Source organism: Cibotium barometz, chromosome 43 (genome assembly GCF_041138505.1).
Source record: "Cibotium barometz isolate CiBa-2024 chromosome 43, ASM4113850v1, whole genome shotgun sequence".
In the NCBI taxonomy this organism is placed as follows: domain Eukaryota; kingdom Viridiplantae; phylum Streptophyta; class Polypodiopsida; order Cyatheales; family Cibotiaceae; genus Cibotium; species Cibotium barometz.
In genome coordinates, this window is record NC_141088.1 from 28,124,506 (window position 1) to 28,149,103 (window position 24,598).

The window sequence follows — 24,598 nt, forward strand, 5'->3', positions numbered from 1 at the left end:
GTCTTCTGCTAAAGCTTTAAGACTTATGCGGATGGCAAAAGTTTGTTCCCCGAGGATGCATGGCGGATTGAATGTGTTGAATATTGCGCATCATGTCTTGGCAAGGAAAATTCCTCTCCTACTCACCTTTTTTCGTCAGACGCAGCCATGGACTCATATGCTTGCAACCATGTGTACGGCCTTACGCACTTCTGCACATGGTGCATGGATCACTGATCACTGGGAGGTCATTTTGGGCAGATTTGTAGGTTCTATCCCGGGCTGTCCTTTTGCCACTTCACTTATTTGCGATTGGAAACATGTCCTTTCGCATGCTCATTGGGCACCCTTCCTTTTGTCTCATGCCAATTCCCTTCGGCAAGAAAGCATTTACTGGAGTGCTGTTTTTTATTCTCCATTGGCCCTGCAAGAGCCAATTCAGGCATACAATCTCAGCAAATTGGGGATTAGGTGCATAAATGATGTTGTTGATGCTACTGGTCAAATGCTTTCCTTCCCTTAGACACACACACACACACACACACATATATATATATATGCAGATGTATTCCGTTTTCAGTCAATCAATTAATATATGCAGTGGTTTGGGTTGACAAAGCAAGTCTTCCCCTATGATCTTTCTTCCTACTCTCTGTGTATACACATATGTTTAGCCTACAATAGCATGCTCCCGTTAGCATTCGTGTTGTACATAGGGATGTGAAGTGTTGTACATAAGATATGAAGTGTCGCCTTGACCAAGGAGTTCATGTAAACAAGCGTGTAGATGTCAGCAAGGTTTTGATACAACTGAATACCATTTTTCCAGTGTTGGACATAGTTCCACATCCATTGCTGCTGATTTGACAAACCTCAAACGGCTTGCAAATCTTGAATGTACACATGTCCAAAATAGAATGCTGACCAATTTCTATAACCTTCTCAACACATTTGATCTGTATTAGGATGATGATGGCTAGTATGGGCATTAACCTATGTGCTAATGACAATTGTAGCTGCCATCGAAATTGAAGCCCTTCAAAAATGTTATCGTGTGTTGCTTTTCTTGTGATGTATTCAAAGATGGGGATGACTTTGGTAAAGCCTAAGAGCTCACGTAGAAAAGTGAATTTTGAGAGGAAAGCCAGACTCCTCTCCCACATGCAAATAGCCTACAAAACTCAGCTTGTTTGTATTATTCCACTAGTTCAAAAGGCTTTGATTCTATTATTGAAATTATGTATTTTCAACCTTTCATAAAGTTTTTTCATAGCCAAAGCCTTTTAAAGCTTTTTCTCTCTCTAACCTAATAAGCATTCAAAGCTTTCAAATTCCATTTTTTTAGAACATCCTCACACTCACATCTTATGCGTGAAATTGGTGTTTCCGCTTACACAAACCTTAATTTTCTGGCCCTTGTTACCTAAATTTGTGGATTGTTGGTCCAAGAGCAGTCCAAGGATGATGACAGTCGAAAAGTCGCTCTGCCATTTTGGGAGCTGAACTGAGTGCTTGCGCTGCTGCCGTCTTCTGCTGAACTCGCCACCTGCTCTGTCTTCACTGCCCCTTGTTGTCCTGCCTCTGCCCATTGTGATTCCGCTGCCCCACGTCTGCTTCTCCCCTTGCCTCTGCTTCCACCCCTGCTTCTGCTCCCGCTGCCCACCCTTCTTCTCCCGCCTCTACCGCTTCTGCTCCCGCTGCCCCCCATTCTTCTCCCGTTTTTTACTTTGCCGTCTCTGTCCCTCCTGCCCCCGCTGCCCCCCTTCTGCTCCCGCCCTTGCTGACCCCTGCCTGCATTCGCCCTGTCGCTCCCACCTGCTTCCACCCCCGCCGCGTCCCCTTCCTTGCCCTCAGCCGCCTCTTCCTTGCCCTCAGCCGCCTCTCTCCCCCCCCCCTCCCCGCCCGCCACCTCTTTCATTCAGCAGCAATCTTTTATTTGGATTCAAGTCGGCCGCACACTGTCAATTGGCTCTATGGCTTCTGCCACAGCCCATCTTTTGTCCACCCCACTGACTGGGAGAATCATTAATTTTTGAGCTCGCCTCTCTTCAGCACGATATTGACATTAAGGTTCCCACCCCTCTCGTTCCAAGCTCTTCCTTCAGAGCTGATTGTGCACTTCCAGGATACTCGTTTTCTTGGTCGAGGTTTCTTCCAAGTGGACTTTCATTCTCCAAAAGCTACTTCTCAGGTTTTGGCCAGCAGCCCCTTCCCTCCTGGCCCCAAGAAGATTTTCTTTTTCAGTACACGGTGGGCTTTGATCCAGTGGCGGAGGATCAGCACCTTACCCCGGTCTCACTACGGTGCCCTGCTCTCCCTCGGTCTTATTGGAAGCTTTTAGATTCCATAGAGACATCCTTTGGCCAGGTTCTAGAGGTACCGGCCCTTCTAGGCGCTCCCACCTCAGCATCCGCTGTTGTTACCGCCACTTTTGATGGGGTACCCCGGGTCCTCGTGCTTGTTCCTGATCCACGGATTCGGACGACCATATTATGCTTCAGAGACCTAACGGCTCTCATTTCCGCCAGAGGATGGAGATTGCAAGCGGACCTGACCAGTGTCGGATTTGTCGTCAACAAAGCCACATTGCTAGAGATTGTCCTAAATCGAGGGGCCATGCTAGGAGGCAGTGTGGTCCCACCCATCAAATGCCTTCTACAGTTGCCCAAACTCCAATTGATCCTATGCCACAACAGACCACACAGTGTTGGGTTGTGTTCAGGGATGGCAGGCACCCTCGGACCCCCGTACCTGCCCCTTCACCTACACCCCTAGTGGAGCACCCCAACCCTTATGCAACTCTTGCCTCACACAATGTTGATCCTTGTTTGGAGAATGAGGCCCTACAGGCACAGGATATGGATCCCTCATAGGAGGATGCTACATTACAGTTATAGGATGATTGTACCCTTGAGGATGATGTTGTGCAGTTGCATTGTCATGGTACCTCTCCAATTTTGAGGACCACCAGCCCTAGCTTTTCCCCGGAGTGGGAACGAGAGGTACGGTTTACATCGTCAGATTTTCCCTCCCTTACCTATGCGAGACATACTTCATCTCTAAAGGGGGTCCTTCGTTGACCACGAGATCTGGTCGTTCCTACTCTGAGTCCTTATGAGGATTCTCTTGGAACATTCAAGGTCTTGGGGCTTTTTTCCATGTTAGTGGAAACAAATTGTCAAAACTCAGCTTCACTGTGCAGTTACAGGTGGACCTATGGATGTATTGCTCTTGCAAGAGCATAAACTGGATGCTAGCCAGCGTGGGAGATCAGGCAAGCTTCTCTCAGGACACACCTTTTGGTGACCAACTATCTATATGCCTTGCATCATTGGACATGGTATCATTTTGCCTGCAAGAGCGCAGTGGATGCTCCTCATGCAAGGTATTACACACATTGGTATTCTCAACCTCAATGCTCCTAACCATAGAGGTGAGAGGATTGTCTTTTGGAAATCTCTCACTACGCTGATGGCTCTTGCAGACCATTGGATTCTTGGTGGGGATTTTAACATCATTGAGATGCCAATGGATAAAAGAGGTGGACATGAGGGCTTGGTGCAACCTCTTGAAAGAGCATCTTGGGAGAGGTTTATACTCTCCATTCATGGCAGAGATTGTTGGCATGAGGATGACATTTCGAGGAGACCATCTGTAGGATGTACTTATGCATGGTTAGACAGATTTTATGTGGATTATTGGGTGCTCGACAGAGGGGGGCATACTTTTATTGCTATAGGCACCTCGAAATCGGATCACTACCCAGTGGTTTTATGCATTAGAGATTCGAGTCGCCAGGGATCAGCACCCCATGTACGCATCCCTAATCATTTGTTCTCAAATGCAGAGCTATCACATCGTATGCTTGGTATTTGGAGATCTCATGATTTCTCGCATGCCTCGCAAGTTTGGCCTCTGCTCTTTGTGATATTAGTGACTTTTATCACACATGTGCCTTGTCTAAGAGGCAAGAGACCTTGGATTTAGAAAGGGCTATTAGACGTAGACTAGCTGTTTAACAGAAAGAGCATGAGAAACATCCTCATACTCAATGGGTTGCAGATTCTTTATGTACTGTTAGAGCAGAACTTCATCACTCTCTTAAGCAGCGTGCGGAGTACCGTTACCATGCCCAGGAATCCTTTTGGACCCAGATGGGTAGCAGATGCAACAAACATTTCTTTGCTACTCATGGCCCATCTCATGCCAGAGATAGTGTCAGGCAGTTGCGGGATTCACATGGCACTCTTCACTCAGATCCTCTTATGGTTAGAGAAATTGCCACTGATTTCTATCGCCAGCTTCTTAGTGTTGAGCCGCATTCTAATTTGAGACACAAGGCACAAAGGAACGTTTGGAATGCACTGCCACATTTGATCACTGAGGAGATGCGTGCCGTTCCGGATGCCCCTTTTTCTCTGCAGGAATTCTATCATGCTCTTCATGCCTTACCTCACGGTAAGAGTCCAGGGGAGGATGGCCTCTCCCCTGTTTTTTTTTCATTACTTTTTGGGATGAGATTGGGGTTGAGATCACATCGGCTCTCCAGGAGATGTGGGACGCATGTTCTATGCCTTCTTGTCTCACTGAGGGGCTTATCTATCATATCCCTAAGAGTGGGGATAAGACATTGATTGGCCAGTGGAGACCTATCACCTTACTTATAAGATTCTTGCTAAAGCTGTGAGCATCAAATCGCAGCCAATTTTGCAAGATGTCATTCATGATACTCAGAATGGATTCTTACACGGACGGAGCATCTTTGATAAGATTTTCTCGTTTTGGGAGGCCGTGGAATGGGCCAAAGCAAGCAATCAAGCTTTAGCCATTTTTCTCTTGGATTTTGAGAAGGCCTATGATAGAGTGGATTGAGATTTCCTTAAGGGTACTATTAGCCATATGGGTTTCTCTCAAAGATGGATGAAGGGAGTTTCATGGATGTATCGTGATGCCCACAGAGGAGAGCGGTTTCAAATTTCTTGCTCAGTACGACAGGGTTGCCCTTTAGCCCCATTATCACAGTTGCAGAGACCATGAGCATCTTCCTCCGCTCCACTACTGGAGCCTGGTATTTTTGGATTAAAGTTGCCTCTTCATAGTCAAGAGGAGCTGGTTGACTCTGAGTTAGCTGATGACACAGCCATGTCCTTGGAGGCCTCACACATATAATTATGTTCCTTCCGGGTAGCACTAGAAGAGTTTTGTTTGGCAACAGGGGCACTCATTAATTGGCACAAATCTGTTGGTTTTTGGATTAGTGACTCACCGAGAGTTGTTTGGGGTACAGAGCTTGGTTTCACTTCGATCAGTACCGGATGCACTACTAATATTTGGGATGCCAGGTTGGGATTGATATTACTCCTGTAGAGCAGTTTGCTCCGGTACTTATGAGCATCTGGAAGAAGCTTCTTCATTGGAGCTCCAAGAGATTAGATTTAGCCTCTAGAGCTTTGGTGGCTAATCAGGTATTGCTTGCCTCAACTTGGTTTACTGATTCTTGCTGGTGCTTCTCTCGTGCGTGCATTGGTCAGTTGCGGAGATTGATCCGCAATTTTCTTTTGTCGGGTTTGGATGGCACCACAAACACTCGTGCCGGGGTAGCTTGGCTCAAAATTATTCAACCCAGACGAGAGGGGGGACTGAATATATATTGATCCAGATGTTCAGTGTAGGGCGTTGCTCTGCAAACTTGTGATCAAAGGTTTCCTACCAAGCACTGAACCTTGGAACGATTTTTTCTTGTCTCAGATTTCCGGATCTACACCCCATGTTGGGAGAGACTGGCTACCTAGAACACGGTTTTTGTTCACAGAGGCTAATATTAGGGCACCATCTTTCCCTCTTATTGCAGCCATTGTCAGAGCATGGAGAAGCATGTGACCATTTTTGCGACAAAGGCTTCCTAGGTCTTTGGATGAGGTTGACCGACAACCTATTATGTGGAATGAGTTCATCAGGGATGAGGCCGGTCGGCCACTTGGTGCATCTCGTTACATGTAGTAGTCAGCATGGGAGAGAGGTGCATACAAAGTTCTTGCTTGGAAGACCTGTAAGAGTCTTCCGGAGGATCAGAGAGCTGCATCCATTCAACATCTTAGGGGCTCTCGCATACGTATTGATTAGATTGATGCAGCTATTCCACATGAGTGGTTCTTTGAGACCTTTCATGCAAACTATCATCCGAGTGGGGTGGGAGTCTTTTCGAGGATAGGGATACCTCTGCATATCATTGCTCTCCCAAGCCAGGAGGATTCAGATTACATCATCTACTCTATCATGCCTGGAGGGAGATTGAGGAGATGTAGCATGGAGGGGATCATCCTAGATACTAGGCTTAGTCCAGTGAGGATTTTTGGTCATTCGGGGAAGCATTGGTTCATTGACTCTTCTCCTCAGATAGTGACTCATGGCTCTTGGTGTTTGTGGCTATATGGTGGTAGTCCTATCAGATATCTTCAGTGGGATCCAGGAGAGCGGGAGTGGATTGATGCTTTCGATCCATTAAAAAGCCTTCCCTTTCTCAATTTCAGAGTCCGGAATGCCAAGCTTCTCCTCACTCGACAAATGCATAGGATCCCTACTCTCAGGCCTCATTGGGAGAGTTATGATATCTCTCTAGTGATACAACGCAAATATTGGCATAGGCTTTGGCATTCATACAAGAGGAGCCAAATCTCTCATTTCTTTTCGTTATTTTTACATGGTGATCTCCCCACCAATCAATGGAGATCGGTGTAGCACCTACCTGCCCTAGATGTGCGGCAAATTCTGAGACTATACAGCATTGTTTATGTGGATGCAGCATTGCACAGCAGTTTTGGGTTTCTATAGCCCAACTTATGGGCAAATTGAATGGCCGCGCCATTGACTTGAGGGGTAGTTACTTGGCTCTCCCAGTCTGGTCTGCAGCTTTTTTACGAGGCAGTGGTACAGACTCTCCTATTTTCATTCGTAAAGGTATTGCCCAAGCATGGCACATCTGAATGTCCCTCACTCTGATTATACACCCTTCAGACAGAGGATTGACACCAATTCGGAGATTGTTGCCAGTTTTACAAGATGGCACATCTAGAGAGCTAGATGCACGAAGGCTATTGAGGGTGTCTAGATTTTTGGGTCTCAGTGCATTAGTACTATATGGAGTCACATCATCCATACTCTCATGGCTACTTGGGCTCATATTCAAGGGTCCTCTCATTCTACGCAATCAAAGCGCATTATATTTATAAGGGAGTGGAACCATGGCATTTTCTTTTCCTCTAGTCCCACAAGTCTCTCATGGCATCATGATGCTCCTCAGTGATTCAAATCACCTTACATTTTGGAGTGATTCTATTCTTTTCTGGCTTACAGCCTTGATTTTTGCATGTCTTTTTCACACTTGATAGAATTCTGTTTCTTGAAAAAAAAAAAAAACCTTAATTTTCTCTTTAAACTAAAAGGCTACTTTCCAAAATCCATGTAACCCATTTAAACTTTTGTTCTCAAAAATTTAGTCATTTAATTCATTTGGAAATATAATGAGTCGTTTAATAATGCAATAAATATACTTCTTGCTCTCTTGGAGAGAGGAGAAAAATATATTTGCTTGCATCACGAGTTTGGCAATGAGGGTAATATGAGCATTAGTGATTAATGCATGGGCGAGTGCACTTTTATAACCATGGCAAACTGTGTTGGATTTGCACAATTATTCAAATGAATTTTACAAAATAAATTTAACATACTGAGTTGAGGATCTTATTGGTTGAATTCCCTTGGATCCATGTATTTGTGATTTTAACATGCATTTGTGAGAGCAAGTGATGCCTAGACTGGTCTTTCTGAACTGAAATTGCATGGAAACTATTTTGGAACCAATACTAGAACAAATTTGTTTTAAATCTGTTATACATGAAGGCTTCTACCCCTAGTTTTGGTGACCTAGTTTGTCGTAGAGTCCAAACTCCAGCCTCACGGTATTCCTTTCCCGCAGCCTCTCAAGCTCCAATGGTTGCAAAAGGAATTCCTCCTCGACAACCATAGATGGTCCAACAAAGTCAAAAGCTATGTGCAAGTTCTCCAAGCAAGGGTTTCCCTTAGTGAATAAGGGAGGACTGCTCCACAAGTAGCATTATCTATCTTGTTGGCCACTTATCCTCTGTTCACTTTGCAGTTGTATTCTAGGGAGAAGAATAAAGGCAACCAAAGTATTTGAGAGCTTGGTTGAGCATGTAGAAATCTCACTTTGCTATTGCAGTATCCAAAGAATACCGAACAATAGTAGTTTAAATGTTTCTTAGGGATCGTACCTTTGCTTGGTGCCAAGACTATAGCAAAGTCCCATGCTCCAAGAACCTAAGCAACCTTCAATTATTTCCTCATGGAGACTTTTGTGAGGGAAACTAGCGCAACTATAGACTTCTATCATTTATAGACTATCCAGTTGGCGAACGCGAGAATGAACCTCTCATGAAATTCTCAAACCTTCCAAATTGTTTTGTTTGCCACCTTTACAAGCAATTCCTCAAGATTATGAGGCAAAATACAAGTAGAACTTATGAGGACGCAATCCACTTTGCTAGAATATATGATAATATTGTAGCGGTTGCTCGGAAGGATGCTCTTGGTTCTTCTAGACAACAAAGATGCAAATAGAAAAGAGAGAATAAAAAGAACCACCGGTCAACACCTACCTAGAGACCTAGTGGGTAGGGTCTTACATTTTGAGAAACTAAAGAAGAGGTCTCTTGCTAAAATACCTTGATTTGATTCTCCACCAGTCCTTGAGGCCCATGTTAAAAAGGCATGCCATAAATTTCATAAACCACGCCATTATGCACTTTCTTGTCCTTTGAACAAGAAACCTGGTGGTGGTAAAAGTGATGGCAAGCCTACTAAGATACACTTCATTCGGTCCGGATATGCTCCAAGTAATCCCTTTACTACCGGTAGTGGTGTCCATCTTTGCATTTCAAATTGATTATTTGGTCATTGTGACTTAATCTGAGTATTGAAATTTGAGTGAAGTTATGGGAATCTCTATGCATGTTTTATATGATAATAGGAGTAATAACAATTTTACTAACAAAGGAAGGTTCATCGTCTCTCTCTCAAAACTCAAGTTTATGAGGAGGTGCCATTTTTTCTTATTTTACGCCTTGATAGCACACATAACTTGTTGTGCAAAGAGTGGTTTTTCTATCTAAGCAAGTATTGACTATTTACATCATGTAATTCTTTTTGAGCCCAAAGAGATGTATTTTACCTTGTATGGAAATCTTTGTGGTTCAATGAATGAACTGTCTTCATTTGTCAATCGTCCAATTATAATGTGTGATGGTATTCATATGAGCTCACCTTTGGAAACTATTGATACACTTTGTAAAGAAGAATTTGATGTTCTTTGGTGTGTTCTTAAACATGATGTTCGATTTAATGATGAGATTAGTTTATATTCGAGTAGGGACACATAAACACTGCTTGATGAGAGTGATTCGTTCTTGACTAGTTCTTCTTCACAACAAGTAGCATAAACCCTGAGGATATCGGCAATTAGAGTTGTGAAATGAACTTTGGATGGGGAAGAAACCGTTTGGAGAGCCGTTTGTTGGGCATTTTTTGGGACTGTTCATTGCTTAGCTTTTGCTTGCTTGCCTTGGAAGTTGGAGGCTTGGCCATTTGGTTGCCAACTTGCCTTTGCTTGAGCCTTGAGCCTCTTTCTATTATCTATATAATAGGCCCTCCCCCAACCCCATCCTCATTGCTCAACCCTCCCCTCACAAGTGATCATTGCTCAAGTCTATCCTCTCCCTTGAGTCCCCTCTAGGCTCTCTCTCCCTCTTCCTCAAGGTTCAAGCCCCCCCCTCAAGGCTCAAGCCTCTCCCTCTTGAGTCTTCCTCAAGCCTCCCCCTCTTCCTCAAGCCTCTCCCCTCCCTCTCCCTTTCCTTCTCCCGGGACCCTTCTCTCTTTCACCATGAGAGAAAAGCATGAAGCCTTTACTTTGCATGCCATTACCCATGAGAAGAACGAGGGGAAGTCGGGGGCATGGAAGTGGACTTGCAAGTATTGTGGCAAGGCCTACACTAGTAGTGCCACTAGGCTTCTTGCACATCTCTCCAAGATGGGCTGGCAAATTGCACCTTGCAAGATGATCCCTCAAGACATTTCCGATGGCATTGTGAAGAAGTACTCCTTGCTTGGCAAAGCAAGTGATAGTGGAAGAGCCCCCCCCTGCCGTTGCCGCCGCTCAAGACAAAGTCATCCCACTAGCAAGGAATACATCCTCCTCATCCTTCTCCCCCTTCACCAACTCCAACCCCTCATCAAAGAGACCAAGTGAATTTGAGATTCCACACAAGAGGCAAGCCACTCTTGGAGGCTCCATCGGAGAAAATGTGGCCTCTCTCTCTTGGGTCTGAGCAAAGCAACAAGGCCCAAATGTGGAGATTGTACACACAGTCATTTAGGGCAATCTCGCATTTCGTGTCCTTAAAACTCCTCAATGGCAAAGGATGGTGAGGACCATTGCTGAAGTAGAACCATGCCATGGCCCTTGGCATGGTATCACGTACAACGACATGCGCATGAAGGTACTTGATGAAGAAAACCTCGGGCCATTTCATCTATCTCAACATTTGAAAAGCCATAATCGATGTGAGATACAATTTTAATTTTTGAGTTTGAAGCTTGAAAGTTTAACCTTTGCCTTTTACTTAACTTTCAAGTCTTATTTATTTTCCTTTTTCACGCATCCATCATCCTTGTAGGTTAGCCCGAAAATGTGGTTCAAGTGGTTACAGACAATGCGTCCAATTGCGGCAAGATGGGCCGCTTGCTTGAGAAGAAGTTTAAGTCCATAGTATGGACTCCTTGTGCCTCTCACTGCCTTGACTTGCTTATGGAGAACATAGGCAAGTGGGTGAAGACTGTGGTGACACAAGCAACTTGAATTGTCACCTTTTTTAGCCAAAAAGTCAAGGCCCTTGCTATCTTCTGCCATCACAGCAACTAGGATATGAAGAAGCCATCCTCGACGCACTTTGCCTACATGTGGCTTCTTCTAGAGCGCTTTTATGATATCATGCCTAAGCTCCAAGTAACAGTGGTTTCACCGGAGTGGCAAGAATGGATACAAGGTGAGATACCTTCGCGTGTCGATGAGGCAAGAGCCATTCAACGGCTATGCTTGAGAGAGGAGTTCTAGCGCCAGGTCCGCACCCTAGTCATTGCGGTTACTCCCTTGTATAGGGTTTTACACATGACAAACATGGAGGGGACTACTATAGGGCTCCTCATTCACTTTATGAGAGAGGCCATTGTCGAGATTACCCACGCCACAATCCTCGATGAGCTTGATCCAAAGTATATGCTAACAAGGTAAATAAGATTCGAGAATAAGTGATAAACTAAAATAGAAAGTTGAATCAAGTTGAATCTAAATACTTGTTCTTTCATTTTTCTCATATAAGATATTCTTTCTTTATTTTAAAATTCACAGTGATCCCCTTGAGGCTACTCCTCAACGCGATACTATCTTGGTACTCGTGGAGAAGAGATGGAACTGGATGAAAAGGCCTATCCATGGCCTTGCTGCTTTGTTGCATCCTGCCTACAAAGCACTCTCACTTTTCACTAATCAAGAGTTGCTTTCAGCTAGGAATGCTTTCTTACCGAAAGCATTACCCGATGATGAGAATAGACAATTTCAATTCTTACAGGAGCTCATCAACTATAATGATCAGAGGGGCCCCGCATTCGCCAATGCAGTATGTTGGAGGAGGGATTCCATGGTGAAGCCTCTCTTTTGGTGGGAGTCATTTCCTTACCAACAACCTCACCTACAAAGAGTGGCATTAAGGATTCTAGCGCAGGTAACCACTAACCACTTGGCACCAAGTTACTAAATTATGTATAGATACTAGAATCCTGAACATCCTTTATTTTTATTGTGGATTAGGATTGCTCTTCGGGTGCATGTGAGAGGAACTGGAGTTCCTACTCACTTATACACACGAAGTTACGCAATCGATTGAGCACGAGACAATTAGAGCGGCTAGTCTATTGCCGCAATAACTTGCGCATGGTGCGTGCAATGCACGATATGAGTCAAGCTAGATAGGTATATTGTTATGCAACATGTTAGACTTACATAACTTGCAATGTTTAATTATTTAGCCCCTAATCAATTATAAAACTTGTAGATCAACGTCGACGAATTCAAGTTGATGGTGGACACTCTTAAAAGTGTCCACAAGGAGCATAATGCAGAGGAGGCCATATATGCAGAGCTCTACAAAGAGCTAGAGGAGATTGATAGACGAGTCTCTCGCACTCGTCGTGGCCGCCGAGCTAGAGGTGAAGTACAAGTTCGGCCTATTCTTACTTTTGGCTCTCGTAGCTCTAGTCGCCCAGTTGCTACCTATGTCAGACGTGGCTCCACGAGTCGGAGCTCTACCCTCGCAACGGTTAGAGTTGAGGATGCTTCCATTGCGGAGTCTTCTTCGGCAATTCATGGTGATATAAGGAAGCCCGAATATGATAATGAGGGCAACGTTCTTAGCAATGGGGATTTGGGTGGGAGCTCTGAGGTGTCCTCTTCTAGTGAGGATATTGAAGAGCCTAGCGATAGCTCTGAGTCTTGACTCTTGACATAGATGGTGACATAGACTTTTAGCCTCTATAGTCCTCTATGGGCTTTTTGCATTTTTGTACACACATTTTTGTACTTGCCCATGCGGCATGCCGATTTTTGCGGCTTTATATATTCATGACTCTTTGACATGTCACATGCACATTTGTCTACTTTCATTTTCTATGCAACTTGCAAGTTGCAACATTCTAAATTTTTATGTTTTGGGTAAGTTGTAAGTTGTAACTTCTATAAGTTTTACATCTATATTTATATTTTTAAGTATTTTTTAATGGACCGCACCCTCCACCGTATTTTTATTTTTAAAATTTAGCAGTGCATTTCAAGACCATATTTGAACGTACCATACCGAATCGAACTTTTCGTACCACACAACTATGACATGAAGTACGAAGTTTTCTTGGCTTATGCTCATATTACATGAGATTCATAAAGCATTTTTCTCATAGGGCATCATCCTTGCATGCTTTAACTAAAAAGAAGGCTACATTCATTTGGGAAGAAGCAGAGTCCAATGCTTTTATAGCACTCAAGAATGCCATTGCAACAGGACCCGTGCTTTTTGTGTCTAATCTACATATGCCTTTCTCACTTACATGTGATGCATCGGGAGAATGTATTGGAGCTGTCCTCAATCAAGAGGGACATGCAGTAGCCTATGAGAGCAGATGTTTGCAAGGTGTCGAAAGCATATGGGTGTCTATGAAAAGGAACTCATGGCTGTAATTCATGCTCTAAAGATGTGGAAACACTACCTTTTAGGAGCTGAATTTACAATAAAGACAAATCAAAGTTTGATTCTTTCTTACTCAAACAAAGCTTTCTAAGAAGCATATGCGGATGGCCAACTTTCTTTCCATGTTTCATTTCCAGATCATTCATACCCCTGGAAAGAAGAATGTAGTTGCCGACGCACTCTCACGGAAGCCATATGTAGCTGCTATTTCAGTCGCATCACATGAGGATTTGACTATGATGCATAATGCTTATGCTACAGATGCTGATTTTTCATCTTTATGGGCTGATTTGCAGTCCGGGACAGCACATATGCCAGATGTATGTAAATATGGATATCTCATGAATTCTACCAGATTATGTGTCACCAAAGTGTTCAAGCAAAAAGTTTCGCATGAGTCTCATACACCGCCTTATGCAAGGCATAGAGGAATTTTGCCAACACTCGGTTTATCGAGAGGTATTTCTTTTGCCCTACTATGCGCAAGGATATTGAGGCATATGTATGTCAATGTATTACGTAAAATTCAGCAGGTAAAAGACTTCAGAGTTACTTCAGCCCTTACCCGTGCCAAATGAACCTTGGGAAAGCATAGCCATGGATTTCATCATGGATTTGCCTCGTACACAATATGGCAATGATGCCATATCGACTATTATGGACAGATTCAGCAAACAAGCTCACTTCATACCAATGAAGAAGACCATTCAACCAGACCACATGGTTAAACTTTTTCTCTCACACATCTTTAAGCATCATGGAATGCCTAAGTCCATTGTGGGTGACAGAGATCCCAGGACTACTAGCCTATTTTGGAGAGCTCTTTTCGCCAATATGGGCACAAAACTTAACTTCTCGTCAACTTTTCACCCCGAGACGGATGGACAGAGTGGAGCTACAAATTCAGCCATACTTGATTTGCTTAAATGCTATGTTGCCGAGCAAAAGAGTGTGTGGGAGAAGTTTTTACCATTGGTAGAATTTGCCTGCAACAATACCGTACACTCCTCTCCAGGTAAAGCACCATTTGAGGCTATGTATGGCAGAGTAGCCTTGCCTCCCATTTTGCATACAAAAGAAGGAATCTTTGTAGGATGGCAAAGTAGTCTTGCCTCCCATTTTGCGTACAAAAGAAGAAATATGTACATGATTTGCAGGATGCTTTTGAAAAAGTACGGACAGCCATTCAAAAGTCCCAAGAAAAGCATAAAAAACCTGCTGATAAGCATAGACTACACATGGATCTCAAAGAAGGAGATTGGGTAATGCTGAAATTTAATAAGGCCAGACTTCGTAAAAGACCTGGCAAGGAGGGTGCTACTCCTAAGCTTGCCAACAGGTATTATAGCACTTTCAAAATTACCCAAAAGATTAATGAAGTTGCATTCAGATTGGCTCTCCCAAATCATTGGAAGATTCATAATGCTTTTCATATGAGCCTACTTCGAAAGTATATGGGACCAGAGCCTAGTGAACCTATGAAAAAGGAACCTCCTAAAGTTGAGAAAATGGAAGAGATTCTCCAACCTAAGCAAATTCTTTTTCATAAAGAAAAGAGGCTCCCTGGAGGCCGTTTACCGCAGCACTATCTAGTCAAGTTTTGCAACTATCCTGCTATGGATGCGAAATGGTTTGATGAACAAACATTGAAAGTTTATCCTCAACTTTTGGATGCCTACTAGGAAGCTTTTCAATTGCGGTCAACTGTTTAGAAGAGGGGGGAGATGTCACCATTTGGCTCCCTGGACAACAAGGTATCTTCAAATAAATGCAAAGATAGGTTCTCATCGGATCTTTCTATGCATTGGGACACCAGTTTGACTGGTGAATCACCCTCGGGATGTCCAGTATTTGGGCTTTGCTGATATGATCAATAGTCCTATGACATGGACTGATATTTCCAGAGGGATGAGCGCTTTGCTGATATGATCAGTAGCACGTCAGGCAGTGCTAGTGTGACTAGTAGGCCTGGAGGTGTGACCAGTATGACTAGGAACACTAGATCTGGTTCATCTAGTATAACTTGACCCCTAAGTGAGATACATGGCTTGAGAACCGGGGATTTCCAATGTATATTTGCATATGCACTTCATTTTATGTACGTTCAAAGATAAAAGATTTACTAGATGCATGACTTGTTTTCGTGCCCTGCATGCTTGCCTATGTTCGGTCTCGTACCCCAGAACTATTGGCTACGAGACTGTGTGGATGCCTTGGCTTGTTAATTTGCGATTGGCTTTTTGCAAGCACCAAAACTAGCCATCGAAAGGCTCAAAAATCATGATTAAGGCTTAGTTATATTTTTATAAGGTAGAGTGTTCACACCCACATTAAAATGGGTGTGAACACCCCAATGCGCACCCCAACTTTTTAGTCATTTATATAGAAAGATTTGTGCCCTTTTACGAAGGCTTGTGATATTTTAAAAATAAAATAATAGTAAAGCATCAACGGCCACATGGGTAGCTTGTAGAGCCCTCACACATTTATGGCATGGTGGTCGACATGGGGGGGAAAGAGGATGGCTGGCCAACGATTGAATCGTTCTCTCACCGACAGGCTGAAGGATGCGGGCTGTTTTTCTCTTCTCTGACCGGCTGGACTGAACCGACGGCGCCCAAACGTTTGCCTCTGGATTTTTCTCTGATCCAGTAGGCGAAGCGAAGAAGAATCGCTCTCTCTCACACAGGCAGCCAGAAGCCTTCGATAGTTTCTCTCTCTTCTTTATCCATGATAGCTGACTGAAGTATTCAAAGTTCTCTTTTTCTCTCTCACTCAGGCTGGACTGAATCGCAAGCATCATGACTGAAAACAGAATTTTCTCTCTCTCATGGGATTCACAAAGATCTTCGTTTCTCTTCCTGGCATGCGGGATTGATGAAGAGTTTCGTCTCTCTCTCTCTCTCTCTCTCTCTCTCTCTCTCTCTCTCTCTCTCTCTCTCTGCCTTCCAGAACTGTGCACATAGAGAAAGAAGGGGGGGGGGGGACAGCTTGTCAAAATCTTCTTTTTTTCCCATTGGGCAGTTTACAGCATACAGGGCTGCATTCTGAGTGCTTCTATCCCTCAGCACATGGCTGCATACATTCTGGGAAGGGCGGCCAATTGTCAATAACATCTTCTCACACACAAGTGGTTGGTGAACTCCTCTATGACAAAGGTGTGGGACCTGCTGAATCTCTTCCTCCGGTTCTTTTCTTAATACGAGAACCTTGAAGAAGGTATGTGCACTGAAATTGATGTTGCAACAAATGATTCTATTTGAGATTGAAGACCAAGTGACCAAGACTCTGTAGGAGCATCTAGTTTAGTGTGAGACTGGGAGTGCTTGTGAGATCCACATAGTAGACTATGTGAGACTAGGCTTCTCCTGTGAGATCCACACTAGGCTGGTGTGAAGTTGGAAACACCCCTTGCCTTGGAATTGGGCAGAGGAACTTGTTTTATATTGTTTTCATCTTTGATACTTGGAAATCCGGTGCAAGAGCACCCTCTACATGTCTCTGTAAATACTCCCTGTAATAAAGTTTTATTTATGGGGGGGGGAAGGGGGGGTGGGGGAGAGCAGCCTGTTCTGGACCCATTGTGTTGTCAACTTCTCCAAATCTTTTATACTCATTAAGTGAGTGTGGGTGAGTGTGGTTGTAACTGGTGAAGCTATCTGTACTTAGTGTCTTTAATGTGAAGTTTAATATTCTTAGAAATTTGGATCATACTATCCACCTCGGTTTCATCATGCCGATGAAGACAACACTTGGAAGGCTGTTGCTTCACTCCGAAGCTAGTTTTCAAATTGTCTCCCAATCTTCCTCTTGTTAAGAGTGGGAGAATTTTGTCCTATTGTTTGGACATAATGAGGCTAGCATAAGACCAAACAGATGTTCTTAGTGTGAACTCGATTATTGAGTTATATAGTTGGATTGTGACTCATTTATAGAGTGAGTTCTTCTCTGGAACTCGGATTGTACACCCTAACCAATCTAAATGCTAGATCTCCTCAATTGTGACCTTATTGGATGCACAATTGTTGAAGTACAATGAGAAGTGAGAAACAGGACTCAATTAGACACATGATAGAAGAGGTAATGAGTAGACAATAAGAGAGAACATTAACACAAGCATGAGTCACATCATATATCTAGACAAGCTCACTAAGTTAGAACATCACCATCAAGACCCATGAGAACTGGAATTCCATTACTAATAATCAAATCACACATCAAGTACGAAAGCAATAAGCTACAAGAGTGAAGGTAGCTCTATCATCTAAGGAAACTCTATGGCTCAATATGCTGATATGCTAATATATGCCTTACAAGTGAGCAAGAGGGCTCCTTATATAGAAGATTTCTCACCCTCTTCTCAAAAATTACATTAAGAGATACAAGAAGCATTCAACTTTATCCTTCTTCGCTAGTTTTGACATGTGTTTTCTTGATTTCTTAATTCAAAGATTTGTTCACTTAAAGATAGGCTCAAGTCAACTTCTATGTGCAATGCTTTGCTTCTTCTTCTTATCTACATTAGTAGGAAATTTGCCCTTTGTAAGATAATCCCAAACCCTCTGGAACAACATCTATAGCCATAAGATTAGCATCAAGAAAATAATCATCCTTTGATTTATCCCCTACATCATCATATGCTAAGCCCTTGCCGGCATAATGACCCCCACATAATCCTTCATGAAACTCAAGAAGCTTTTTCCCATCTGCACGAGAAACCACCTTGGAAATAAAGATTATTTTCAATTTCAAAGGTCAGGTTCTATGTGCAATGCTTTGCTTCTTCTTATCTACGGAAATTTTCCCTTTGTAAGATAGTCCCAAATTTCCTAAAAACCCTCTGGAACAATATCTATAGCCATAAGATTAGCATCAAGAAAATAATCATTCTTTTATTTATCCCCTACATCATCATACGCTGGAGATAAAGCATTTCCATTGACATGCTAAGACCCTGGCCTATCCAAAACCTCAAACTCATATTCTTACAAAAGAATAACCCACCTTGCTATGCAACCAACTAGATTAGGCTTATTAAAAATAAACCTTAAAGCTCCATGGTCAGCGATAACAATGAATTTGTTTCCCAAAAGGTAATGGCAAAACTTCCTCATAGCAAAGATAATAGCAAGAGCTTCTTCTCTTTCACTGACAGAGTAGTTTCTTTCTCTTGGTAGCTGCCGACTTGCAAAATGAATAGGATGGCCATGCCCTTGTTCATCCTTTTTGCTCAAGGTACTCCCAACATATTGTAAAGAAGCATCTGTGTACACCAAAAACTCTCTCCCAGTCAGGCGAACTCAAAACAGGTGCACTGGTGGTGAGTGCCACCTTCAGCTTCTCAAATGCATCATCATGAAGATCAAAAGGTGAATCCTTCTTCATCAAGAACTTCCTCAAGTGCTGAGACATGTGAGCAAACACTTGAATAAACCTTCAAAAATGCCCCACATGTCCAATAAAAGACCTTAACTTTGTCTTTGTGGTAGGAAAAGGCAAGTCCAAGACCTTGGAAACTTTATCTAGATCCATAGCAATCCCTTCATTTGAGACAATATGACCAAGAAAGACACCTTGAATGCATCCAAAACTACATTTTACTGGACTCAAAGAAGCATGTGCTAAATCAAGCCTTTCAAACACTTTTGAACTTGTGGAAAGTGATGGATCCTTTTCCCACACACACAAAATCATGAAGGAATACCCTCACAAAGTCACCAATAAAAAGGCTCAAAAGCCCTATTCATGAACCTTTGAAATGTAGCAGGAGCATTACATAAACCAAAAGACATCACACGATAGACAAATGTATCCCATGGTGTAGTGAAGGTTGCCTTTACCTAATCCTGCTTTGCAACGTGTATTTGATTATACCGACTATACCCATTTCCAAAACTCTACCACTCATTGCCAGCCACTTTATCAAGGATTTGATCACTAAAAGGAATAGGATAATGATCCTTCGTAGTCACACCATTCTACTTTTTGAAGTCCACAAGATAATCATGATGGCTCAAGAGTATAGGACACTCATGCAAACCTCCAAAAGTATAATGATCCTTCGTAGTCACACCATTCTACTTTTTGAAGTCCACAAGATAATCATGATGGCTCAAGAGTATAGGACAACCATGATGGCTCAAGAGTATAGGACACTCATGCAAACCTCCAAAAGAAGAATCATCCCATGTGAACAATGCCGAACCATCCATGTCGAGGTAGCCAAGCAATGAATCAACAAAGTTTTCGTAACAGACTATCTAGCACATATATCTCTCTCATCAAATAAGTACCTCAAATGGCTAGGTATCAAACCCTCAAGCTTGAACATCCAATCATGGCACGAGTATGCCACCTTGTCATAGCATGAGGTTGGCGAATGAGGATCTAAAGATCTAAGCCTCGAAGTGCCAAAGGAGAAGGAGCTTTATGCTGTGATTCATGCTCTCAAGGTTTGGAGACATTATTTATATGGCTCCAAGTTTGTGGTATTGACTGATCATTAATCAATCAAGTATGTGTGTGATGCGGATGATTTGAGAGGCAGCAAAGCTCGTTGGGCAGAGTTAATGCAAGATTTTGATTTTGAGATCCGTTATCGGAAAGGGTCCATGAATAGTATTGCAGATGCGCTTAGTCGAATTAGAGAGGTGAATACTTTGTCGTTCACCGAGATTTCTACCGACTTATTTCAGTCATTGAGAGGACTTTGCAGGACTGATAGTTATTTTGGTCCATTTTGGCAGAAGATCCAGGACGGGAGCTCATTGATTGACCAAGACTCGATGACTGAGCAGTCTACTATTCAGGCTACAGGAGGCCAGTGGATGATTCGGAATGGTTTACTATTCCGTAATGACAAAATTTGTGTACCACAGATCCCGGACATTCGGTCCAAGATTCTTAAGGAGTGTCACGACGCCCCTTCTGCTGGACACCCTGGGGTACACAGGACACTATCATTAGTGAAACACACTTTTTATTGGCCAAAGATGAAAGGGTATGTAGAAGATTATGTTCTCAAGTGTCAAATTTGTCAAGCAAATAAAGCCGAACGCTTTAGACAGGCTGGGTTGTTGCATTCTTTGCAAATCCCAGGTAATAAATGGAAAAGTATTTCCATGGATTTTATTACCGGATTGCCAAGAACACATCAAGGCCACTATTCTATTTGGGTTGTGGTAGATCGCTTGACAAAAATGGCTAGATTTTTACCGACCCGAAAGACTATTACAGCTACGCAATTAGCACGGCAGTTTATCGAGCAATTGTTTAGACTGTACGGGTTACCGCAAGACATAGTCAGTGATAGGGACTCTAAGTTTACGAGTGATTTTTGGAAACTTGTTTTTGAGAAGTTGGAAACAACTTTGAATTTGAGTTCCTCAGATCATCCTCAATCTGATGGGCCAGACTGAAAGAGTGAATCAGATTTTGGAGGATATGCTTCGAGCATATGTATCCAAAAGACAGAGTTCATGGGAGGATTATCTTCCTATGTTAGAATTTGCATATAACAGTACTAAGCATACGAGTACAGGTTTTAGTCCTTTCATACTTATGTATGGTTTTCAACCTAGATCACCTGTTACAGTAGGATTCTCAGGACTTCAGCATGATGCAGCACGTAATTTTTTGCAAGATATGCAGGAAATGTTACAAGTTGCAAAGGAATCTATTAGAAGTGCTCAAGACCGAGACAGGTTTTATTCTAATAGACATCGTTCACCTAGAGAGTTCTCTGAAGGAACGATGGTGTATTTGCGAGTTCCGAAAGATTCCGAGACTTTACGGACAGATAGATCTCCGAAATTATCCCCTAGATATTGTGGACCATTTCGTGTTACACGACGGACTGGTTCAGTTGCATATGAATTGGATTTGCCTTCTCATGTGAAAGTTCATCCTGTATTTCATGTCAGTAGACTTAAGGAAGTACTGGGTGGAGCAGATCAGTTAGTTACTCCTCAAGAAATTATAGATGTCGAGGACATGACATTTGTTCCACGCGAACCTCAAAAGATTCTTGGATTTCGTGAAAGAAGAGTGCACAGTGTGTATCTACCGTGTGCTACACGCACGCAAGACTAGTTTCGAGGCTTGGGCAAGCTTGGAACTAGGCAGGTTGATTGACGAGCTGAGTTAGGGAAATACTAACGGACGGGCACCCAAGTATGGACGGGCGGGCGCCCAAGTGTGGACGCCCGATGACCGGCCAAGAGCCTATAAAAGGGTGGCCAAGGTTAGTTATTGATATAGAGAGTCTCGCGAGTTTGTGAGAGCTCTATGGTCTTGGAGCCTCGATCTAGTGCAGACGTGCACCTGCTTTACGCAGCCGAGGCCGACAGCAGTCTCGAGGCCCGCGAGGGCAGCTTCGTGGCGGTATGGGGGACGTCGCGAGGAGGAGATTCGTTGGTACGTCATCCTAGTTAGCTCAGCTCGTGGCTCGATGGGGACAGCCAAGACTGTGGGCTTGCCCACGGCTGTCATGGTTGGGAGGTGAGTCAGGCCTGCACCCCCTTGTTGTTTGTTTGTTCGTTTGTTTGCAGGATTCGAGTCTCGAACCAAGAGCGATCACGAGGGGATTCGTGGGGATTAAACAGATTGGTCGGTACGTCATCCTAGTTAGCTCAGCTCGTGGCTCGGTGGGGACAGCCAAGACTGTGGGCTTGCCCACGGCTGTCATGGTTGGGAGGTGAGTCAGGCCTTCACCCCCTTGTTGTTTGTTTGTTTGTTGTTTGCAGGATTTGAGTCTCGAACCGAGATCGATCACGAGGAGATCCGAGGGGATTTGACACAGCCTCAGCCTCTGTTGCCCAAGCGGCAGTGCCCCATGTAATGATACAAGTCGAGGTCCTGTCCATCATCAAGATGCGGAGAATCCACTACCAAACTTGGTGAGCCTTCGGGCAATTCCAAAGACAATGTCGCTAAGACTCTGAGGGTGACCGCACCTCGGACAAGCAGCTGATCGACCACCAATGGCCAACCACGTGCCAACCGCCAAGCTCCTGTGTGCTATCAGCCAAAGAAAGAGGATAATCTTTCGAGGCCCAAAACTGTCTCAAAGCCTCTTCCAAAAATCTAAGAGAAAACACTGTGAGAGGCCCTGTGATTGCCAAAGTACTGCTGCTACCAGGGTGCCATCAACCTTCAACAGGATGACAACGCCAAGTCCACTCTCCCGGATCCCACTAGAGGCGCGTGAGGGGCCGGCTCTTCCAAATCGATAACCGCTAGTCTCTCTCCCTAGCCACCTTGGCTGGTGGGGGGTCTATGTGCCACTCATGTGCATGAAATCCCATCACCCTCACCCTCTGTAAGATGCATCTGATCTCTCTAATCTACCATGGGGACCAATAGAAAAAGTAAGCAAACCACAGCCCTCATCCGCGCCATGAACTACTAAGAGAATATCATGCCTAGTAAACACGCCTAGCCACTATGGGGGGGGTCAGGTCTGGGATGGGTGTCAACCACTCTTGGGAAATGGAAGAGTCAATGTCGAGGCTGAGTTTGTCTCTACCCTTGATCCCTGCCAGGCCTCTCTCTTGAGCCTCCAGGGACAGCTGCCTGTGTGCAAGCCAATCTCCAAGGGACCTAGCGGGTCCTATGCTCAAAGCTCCCCATGATACATGAGGTCTGGCCCCCAACATATGGCCATCGGGTAAACGGATCAAGAGGGTTCGAGATCAAGAGCTGCTGAATATGCATCTCTGAGGCTACCAGAGCTAACTGCCTAAGGGCCGGCCTAACTACATCATCCGACGTCTTGATGTTATGAGTTTCGTATGGTTATTTGTATTTTTAATCAATTAATTTATTAATTGATTGGCGTAGTTGATGTAAGTGCAGATCCTTGGGTTGGATAATGAAGGCGAGCTAATGGTGATCAAGAAGATTTTGAGACACTTGATTTTAGGTGTCGGTAGATCGTATAATACTATTTGATTTTGCGACAACGCATGCCATTATTCCATTTTGAGTGGTGTCCATATTTATTATCTATATATATATTTATTGGGACGTGTGAAAGCTCCCTTGTGCATATTTGATTTTTCAAGAGATGTACATATTTATAGGGTTTAAAGTTTACACCTATTTTTTAGTAGATTAGCTTGTATGTCCAATAAAGCAAGCTATTTTTGTAGAAGTCGACATATTTATAAAAGTGGACACTGTTTTGAGCGGCGAGCCCCACAAGTTATTTCAAGCAATATGATTTAAATACACCAAGAGAAAGTTTGGGCTCACTCTTGTGTGGGACCAAATTGGATCCAATCTTGTGTTATATGCATTTTTATTCTATGCTTGTGACTATTACTTTGCAATTATTTCATCGGGTCGTTTTCCTCCAACAATGGCAGTGCAAACAGGGTGAAAGCAAGCACAAATAGGAAGACGAGTACCACACAGAAGAACTCTTGGTGGCACATGTGAGAGCAACAACCTACAGGCTCTGATACCAATTATTAACTTCAGAGATTGGATCATGGCGAGAGAAGACAAAAAACCAAGAAAGCATGAAAAGCTTTAACAATGATTAAACCTCAACTAATATAGCCAGATACATGAGAGACTACATCTTTGTAAGCACATTCTTTTTCATTATAGTAATGGCCCTTTTATACAAGATCACCCTTTACAAAGTGTGGCCATAGGGTGCCACCACATATGCAACATGTCAAGATGAGATGCCAAGTATCCACTGAGGTGTCACCTTTACGCATCATTGCTTACAAAAGTCCGTAAGGGATTGTTCCCACGTACAAAGAACCCATGCATATTAGCAATTGTTCACATACAAGAACCACTTTATTTAAGGCCTAGTTCACCCACTTATTCAAAACTCCTTTTACATTGAATTTTCCCAATAAACCCTTCACAGAATCAATGCTTTGAGAAAGATGTAAGAGCTCAATTAGCAATTGAGCATACTTCTCCTTGGGTAAAAATTCATCCAATAAGGCTACACTTAGCTTATTGCAATCACTCAACACTTCGTGCTCTTGCTCTTCTACCCACTTAAGAGCCCTTCCCTCTAAGAACGAAGGTAATAATAATGCCCATTCTATAGACTTACCTAGATGAATCCAAGAACATGCCCAAACTCACCTTATAAGAAATTGCAATTATAACCTCATGGTAGTCATCCACAAGACAATAAATCATAAACTCCATTATGCATAGTATGGACTAGATACCACAACATCCCCACTACCGTCATCAATGCCCAATAGTAAGTGTAGAAC

At 43.4% G+C, this 24,598-nt stretch overlaps 1 protein-coding gene and 1 pseudogene across 7 annotated transcripts in view; one reads left to right on the plus strand and one right to left on the minus strand.

Moving 5' to 3' along the window:
- The window catches only part of LOC147613755 (dynein regulatory complex subunit 4-like), a 110,268-nt gene that overhangs the window by 79,708 nt on the left and 5,962 nt on the right, over window positions 1-24,598 (minus strand). The window lies entirely within an intron of this gene.
- Window positions 10,784-12,602, plus strand: LOC147613756 (uncharacterized; annotated as a pseudogene).